Source organism: Bos javanicus, chromosome 8 (genome assembly GCF_032452875.1).
Source record: "Bos javanicus breed banteng chromosome 8, ARS-OSU_banteng_1.0, whole genome shotgun sequence".
NCBI lineage: Eukaryota > Metazoa > Chordata > Mammalia > Artiodactyla > Bovidae > Bos > Bos javanicus.
Window position 1 is genome coordinate 19598341 of NC_083875.1, and position 8310 is coordinate 19606650.

Below are 8310 nucleotides of genomic sequence, written 5' to 3' on the forward strand. Positions count from 1 at the left end.
GTCAGGGAACTAGGATTCCGCATGTCACAGGGCAACTAAACCCATGTACTGCAACTCCCAAGGCCATACACCACAAAGAGAGAAGCCGGCATACCACAAGGAAGATCCCGCCTTCTGCAAGTAAGACTTGACACAGCCAAAAATAAATAAATGAATAAAAATTTAAAAAAAAAGACAAATGGATCAAGTTTTTCGTCTTTCTTAAGAAGTACACTATGCTTTACTAAATGCTAGGCAGACATCTGAGTGTTTTACATATACCAATACTTTTATTCCCTTAATGGTTTTGGTTTTGTTTATGGTTTTGTTTCTAAGTTTAAGTGTTATTTTGCCATACGTGTTTTGAGGCACAGAGAGATTAAGTAACTTTCCTGGGGTCACTCAACTAGGAAGAGGTAGAGTCAGTGCTCAAAACCAGAAAACCCAATTCTACGCCCTGTGCTTTCTTCACTGCTCATTCCACCACAGTCTGTGATCTTTGGTATGACAAATGATACACAAATATGTTCATTAAATCCCTTTTCACCTTTCACATGTCTGAGCTTTCTTATAATGTGAGATACCAATAATATACAAGCCTCAGTTCGGTTCAGATCAGTCGCTCCATCATGTACGACTCTTTGAGACCCCATGAATCACAGCACGCCAGGCCTCCCTGTCTATCACCAACTCCCAGACTTTACCCAAACTCATGTCCATCGAGTCAGTGATGCCATCCAACCATCTCATCCTCTGTCATCCCCTTCTCCTCCTGCCCTCAATGCCTCCCAGCATTAGGGTCTTTTCCAATGAGTCAACTCTTCACATGAGGTGGCAAAGTACTGGAGTTTCATCTTCAGCATCAGTCCTTCCAATGAACACCCAGGACTGATCTCCTTTAGGATGGACTGGTTGGATCTCCTTGCAGTCCAAGGGACTCTCAAGAGTCTTCTCTAACACCATAGTTAAAAAGCATCAATTCCAGTCCAACTCTCACATCCATAGTTGACCACTGGAAAAACCATAGCCTTGACTAGACGGACCTTTGTTGGCAAAATAACGTCTCTGCTTTTGAATATGCTATCTAGGTTGGTCATAACTTTCCTTCCAAGGAGTAAGCATCTTTTAATTTCATGGCTGCAATCACCATCTGCAGTGATTTTGGAGCCCAAAACAATAAAGTCTGATAGTGTTTCCACTGTTTCCCCATCTATTTCCCATGAAGTGATGGGACCGGATGCCATGATCTTCGTTTTCTGAATATTGAGCTTTAAGCCAACTTTTTCACTCTTCTCTTTCACTTTCATCAAGAGGCTTTTGAGTTCCTCTTCACTTTCTGCCATAAGGGTGGTGTCATCTGCATATCTGAGGTTATTGATATTTCTCCTGGCAATCTTGATTCCAGCTTGTGCTTTCTCCAGCCCACCATGTGTCATGATGTACTCTGCATATAAGTTAAATAAGCAGGGTCACAATATAGAGCCTTGATGTACTCCTTTTCCTATTTGGAACTAGTCTGTTGTTCCATGTCCAGTTCTAACTGTTGCTTCCTGACCTGCATATATGTTTCTCAAGAGGCAGGTCAGGTGGTCTGGTATTCCCATTTCTTTCAGAGTTTTCCACAGTTTATTTTGATCCACACAGTCAAAGGCTTTGGCATAGTCAATAAAGCACAAATAGATGTTTTTCTGGAACTCTCTTGCTTTTTCCATGATGCAGCAATGTTGGCAATTTGATCTCTGGTTCCTCTGCCTTTTCTAAAACCAGCTTGTAGAGTCAGCAAAAACAAGACTGAGCTGACTATGGCTTAGATCATGAACACCTTTTTGCCAAATTCAGACTTAAATTGAAGAGAGTAGGGGAAACCATTAGACCATTCAGGTATGACCTAAATCAAATCCCTTATGATTATACAGTGGAAGTGAGAAATAGATTTATGGGACTAAATTTGATAGACAGAGTGCCTGATGAACTATGGGCAGAGGTTTGTGACATGGTACAGGAGACAGGGATCAAGACCATGCCCATTGAAAAGAAATGCAAAAAAGCAAAATGGCTGTCTGACGAGGCCTTACAAATAGCTGTGAAAAAAAGAGAAGAAAAAAGCAAAGGAGAAAAGGAAAGATATAAGCATCTGGATGCAGAGTTCCAAAGAATAGCAAGGAGAGATAAGAAAGCCTTCCTCAGCGATCAATGCAAATAAATAGAGGAAAACAACAGAATGAGAAAGACTAGAGATCTCTTCAAGAAAATTAAAGATACCAAGGGAACATTTCATGCAAAGATGAGCTTGATAAAGGACAGAAATGGTATGGACCTAACAGAAGCAGAAGATATTAAGAAGAGATGGCAAGAATACACAGAAGAACTGTACAAAAAAGGTCTTCATGACCCAGATAATCATGACGGTGTGATTACTCACCTAGAGCCAGACATCCTGGAATGCAATGTCAAATGGGCCTTAGAAAGCATCACTAAGAACAAAGCTAGTGGAGGTGATGGAATTCCAGTTGAGCTACTTCAAATCCTAAAAGATGATGCTGTGAAAGTGCTGCACTCAATATGCCAGCAAATTTGGAAAACTCAGCAGTGGCCACAGAACTGGAAAAGGTCAGTTTTCATTCCAATCCCAAAGAAATGCATTGCCAAAGAATGCTCAAATTACTGCATAATTGCACTCATCTCACAAGCTAGTAAAGTGATGCTCAAAATTCTCCAAGCCAGGCTTCAGCAATACATGAACCGTGAACTTCCAGATGTTCAAGCTGGTTTTAGAAAAGGCAGAGGAACCAGAGATCAAATATAGAAGCCTACGTGATTCAAATTAAGGCCTTCAAATAAGTTTTCCAGACCCATGAAGAAGGTGTTATAGAAAGGCATGGTCCAGGGTAGGTGTGAGTCCAGGAGTTTTGAGCTCAATTTGACAACACAAGATTAGGATAAATTAGAAAAGCTAATGGTACTGTACAAAGTTTGTGATAATTAGAATAGCTTCCTGGGTTGGATCCTAGGGAATCCAGTACAATTTTACAGTGAAATGGAGAGTTAAATCTTGCCTTTTATGAATCAAAAGAGTTAAAAGAAAACTTGGGGCAAAGAGTGAAATGATAAATTTTCTTCTATTTGGTGAGAGAGAAGTAATGCCCAGTGAAGCAGTTCCAGTAAGTAGCCAGAGAAAAATTTATAGGGAACGGACCCCTCCATGTCTGCCCTTTCCATTCATTGCTAACTTTGGTCCACATGTATCTGGGGAGTATTCTACAAGGAGCAGCTAAAAGCAGAGCATAAGAGACGATGAAATTATTTTCTTCCACTGGGCGGGCATAGAAAAGGAAAAGATGGGGACTTCCCTGGTCCAATGGTTAAGAATCTGTCTTGCAATGCAGGGGATGCAGGTTTGATCCCTGATTGGGAAACCAAGATCCCACATGCCAGGGGACAACTAAGCCCATGAACAACAACTACTGAGCCCTTGTGCTCCAAAGGCCTTGTGCCACAAGCAGAGAGTCCATGTGCTACAAGGAAAGATCACGCATGTCGCCAACTAAGACCGGATGTAGACAAATAAATACATATTTAAAAAGAAAGAAAGAAAAGGAAAAGATGGAAGAAACGTCTCCTCACTTACTGTAAATATTTGGGAACAATGAGAAAGATAAACTTGGTGTCACAGGATTTAAGTGGTGTTTCTTCTTTTATTTCCGATCATTGACTGAGACTCATCCCATGACACCACCACCATCGTAGCACACATTTGACTTCAGTGTTTACTTAGTTGCTTATTATGATTTCCTGGTTCAGCTTTCAAGTCTGTACTGTTCAACAGGAACCTTTGCTTTCACATACACATGATTCTGTATAAAGCTTTCAAGGCTATGTATAATGTCAATTAAGTGTTCAGGAAAATTAAAGCATTTTTGAGATTTGCATAAGAAGGGGATACAAGTGCTTGCATACAAATGCTTTTTTTTTTTCTTTTTAGGAAACATTTTCTAAATAGCAAAAATGTGCTTCACTGTTTTATTCTAGAGATTAGAATTAATTCTTTACAACCACTGGCACGATCTTCCATTTAAAACATTATTAACGATTTTTAATGCTAAAATGATTTCATTTTTTTCTAATTAAAAAGTGGAGTTGAATTCAGTAGCTACATATTATATTTAAAGTTTATGACGATTCAAGCAAATGAATTATTAGCAATAGTTTAAATGTATGCATAACTTATACAAAAAAAAAGAGAAAACGTTAAAATGTTTCCTGACATCATTTGAAGGCTTTCACACTTTTTAAAATTTATTTATTTTCAATTGAAGGATAATTGCTTTGCAATATTGTGTTGGTTTCTGCCATACGGCAACATGAATTAGCCATAGGTATACATATGACTCTTCCCTCTTAAACTCGCCTCCTGCCTTCTACCATGGGGGCCGGTTTGAGTTCCCTGAGTCACATGGTAATGAATGCTTCCAAACTTCTTAACTTTTCTGCTAAAATGACCACTGAAATTTGAACCTATCATAAAATATATATCCTGTTATTTAGATAGAGAACACACACTAGAGTTAGGGACAAGCCTGAAAATATTACCATCAGAATCTGAAATTACTAAGAATTAGTGTCATTAGATTACTAAGAATCATTTTCAAGGAGATTCTTCCCTATGAGACAGTTTAGACATGTTTTCCTAATAAGACCAGAGTGCTTTATAAAACTCATAACATAGTTAGGGCAGGACCAAAACTTTTCGACTCAGGTACCCATCCTGATGGGCTGGTATTGGCAGCCTGAAGCACTCTTAGGACCACATGCCGTTAGTCATGACCATTGGAACAGAGTGTGGAGACATCCATGATACATATTTGTTATGTCTCAAAAATTATTCACAGACTCATTAAGGGGTTATTTTTAAGGTGACAATCTTCAAAACAAGAAGTCACAAGTCTACCTACTTGAGTCTAGTCAATGGAAGATAAAAGGTCTCAATATGTCAATACCCACTAGAGTCAGTGGGTGACACAAACATTTACTATGTGTGGCAGACAAAACTGGAGACAGTAAAAGTGATTAGTGTGCACTATTGTAACTGTGACACTTCCCTTAGCATTCCCCCTTGCTGTCTTTTAGGAATTCATTAAGAGACGCCGGTCTTAAGTAGCCTGGTCTGCAGAAGCAGACATATATCCTAGCGCAGCTTTAGGAATTTGTGATTTTCGTTAGTGATGGCCCACCTTCTGAAGACTGAGCCCCTTACAAGTATCAACATAATGATGTTTCTCAACCAGAAAAATCTGGACATGACTATTTCTATGATTATCTTATTAGACAAATATATCAAATCTTATTCCACTGCCTCCTCTCTTTACCTTCTCTAACTCAAGAATAATATATTTTTCAAGCTCAAAGATTACTTCAGTGGGGTAATCAATATAAATTGCACACAGAATAATCAGGGTTCAATGTTTCTTATTGACCGAATTCACTTAATAGGCCATCAGTGATTATACAAATTCAAGTTAGTAAGAAAACTCTCAATATGTTATGATACCATATGGACAAAATTCATATACCATGTATATTAAAACCAATCTTTTTATAAAAGTACCTGCCCCCTTTGCATGCAATGCAGAATGCCTACATGCACTGTCTGTATTGAACACATTATGTTTTTCATGAACCTTTGATTATGCATGTGTTTATCTGAACTTTGTTATTTTGTTTGATACTGAATCTTGACATTCACAAGCATCAATTTACACCCTGGGAGATTTGTAATAATTCCGTTAAGGATCCTCCTTTGTCAAGTTTAACCCTCTGGAGGCATTTGAGGAGCAAAATTCCGTGACTAGGAGCCGCTATGCTTTAATTTGTACCAACACATGGTATCAAAGATCATGAAAGCAATGTTTTCATCCAATTAAACTTGCTAGAAGCTAATGAAACTGCCCAGAGAATTTCCCTTTGTAAATTAAAGATGCACAACAAGGACTGTCACTCGACTTGTTTTCAATTGGCTTTGTATGGCACTAATGATCTTGGTGAGCAGTAGCCCTGTGGAGTTTGCATCTGTGAAGGGCAAAACCACAGAGGACACAGAGATTAGCCAGAATTCGGCTAAGCTGCTACCAAAATTTCAATGTTTATTCCAATCATCTTCAAACTCATTAGGTCTACAAAATTGAGTTGCAAATCTCTGGAGCACATGCTTTATTAAGAGGTGGCTGGAATTTCCCTTTTCCAGTTGGGCAAGAGCCCTGTGAGGACTGCATATCCCCGCCTCCCCCCGGGAGAATGTTGGCACATCTGTCAATAGCCCGAGCCAGAACCAAGAAGTGCAGTGGAGTGTGAAAGGATGTATTATTAAAAATATTATTTTTTGGACTCATGCTCTTGAAAGTTTCTGAAAATTTTAATCTGTTAACTTTAGCCATCTCTCATTTAGAATGGTTTAAAAATACTGAATCAGTGGCTGAAGCCCTTTTCTTGGACGTCAATGCCGGAAGTTTCCCAGTCTTTGGCGTTTTCCAATTAACTCATTATTTCCCTCCTATAAGCATCTCTTTCAGCACCGGCACATTCACTGGGATACAACAAAACTAAAAAGAGTTTTGTGGTATTTTGCTTAACGTATCTTATCTTTCATAGGGTTAAGACCAACAAAGAGGCCCAGAAAATAGCTTCCAGTTTCTCCTATCTGGACTTCCAGAGAGTTAAGATAGACAGAAAGGTCCAGAAAATACGAGATTGGGAGGACAAGGTCCCTGAAGGAATTAGACTTAGAGCCATAGAGTCCAAGCTCAAGGCAAGTCAGATGCCAGAATTTCAAAGGTCATGTAAAGATCAGCCAAAAACAAATTCCAATAGAAGCCAGTTCAGGAGTCAGTAGATTTCTCATAAGGAGAACTGGGAATGCTTTGTTTCACTACTTTTCTGTCTCAGAGTTACTCACATTAAAAGGGGGAAAAGGCCCCAAACCAGATGCACGATACCACAATACAATTGATATACAAGAAGAAATTCAGTTCAGTCTCTCAGTCGTATTCGACTCTCTGCGACCCCATGGACTGCAACATGCCAGGCTTCCCTGTCCATCACCAACTCCTGGAGCTTGCTCAAACTCATGTCCATCAGTGATGCAATCCAACCATCTCATCCTCTGTCATCCCCTTCTCCCACCTTCAATCTTTCCCAGCATCAGGGTCCATTCAAATGAGTCAGTTCTTCACATCAGGTAGCCAAAGCATTGGAGTGTCAGCTTCAGCATCAGTCCTTCCAATGAATACAAGAAGAAATATAAAGGCATTTTTTAAAAGCCTCATTTCAGAACAGTGGTGGGGGGAAAAAGATGAGCCTTGGAAACAAAGTGTCCAGAAGAAAAAATTAGAAAAAAAAAAATCCCAAGGATAAAAATAATTTATATTCAAAAAGTTGTACATTGTCCTGTCTACATAGTACCTGGGAGCACTTGTTTTAGCACTTGCTTATGATGTTAATCTACACAAATTCAGAAGTTTTCTTTGTTTTTCTAATTAGGCAGTTTGGATTTGTATAAATCAATATGCACCTGAAAGAAAATCTACTTCAATTTAAAAAATGATATATAGACGTATGGAGTTTGCTGTAAATATTTTAATCTGCATTCCCAGAACCTCCACATCCTGGAGACATGTGTGTCTAAACTAATAATATTACCACTGGGGCCAAGCAGTGGCATGCCCAAAGTATAGAGAGAAAAGAAATCAGAACAACAACAACAAAACTATAACTAAACCATCAAGTTGACCAGAAAACCCAATTAACATATAACCTCATGCAAATGACACACATTTTCTAGACCTCAGTTTTGTCATCTCCTATAGTTCTAAATTGGCTTTATTTATTTCTCAATATCGCTGTTTTCATAGAAAGAAACTGGAAAAACGATCTACTTGTTTTTCCTGAATATTATTTGCCTAAAATTCCCCATTTCAAACATTGGTCACTGCTGTAATGGCATTTCATTAAATGATACAGAGCTAATAACTGTCTGCTTTCCAATGGCTATCAGCAAAACTGGTTATTTCGTAGACCTGATTAGGATGTCTATAAGTGAAATATGTTACATATCTTGTAGCCTAGAATCTTTAAATTTCCTTTTATATTCAGTGACTTCAGGATTTATTTAGTACAACACTGTCACAACACTTTGATGATATTTCTAGTGAAGACCAATAGCATCTTAATTATACAATTAAAAATCTGACAAGTACAAATAATAAACAATGGCAGAAAATGAAACCATTTACCAAAGGCATAGACAGAAATGTGTGCCTCAGGACAAGAAAACAAAAG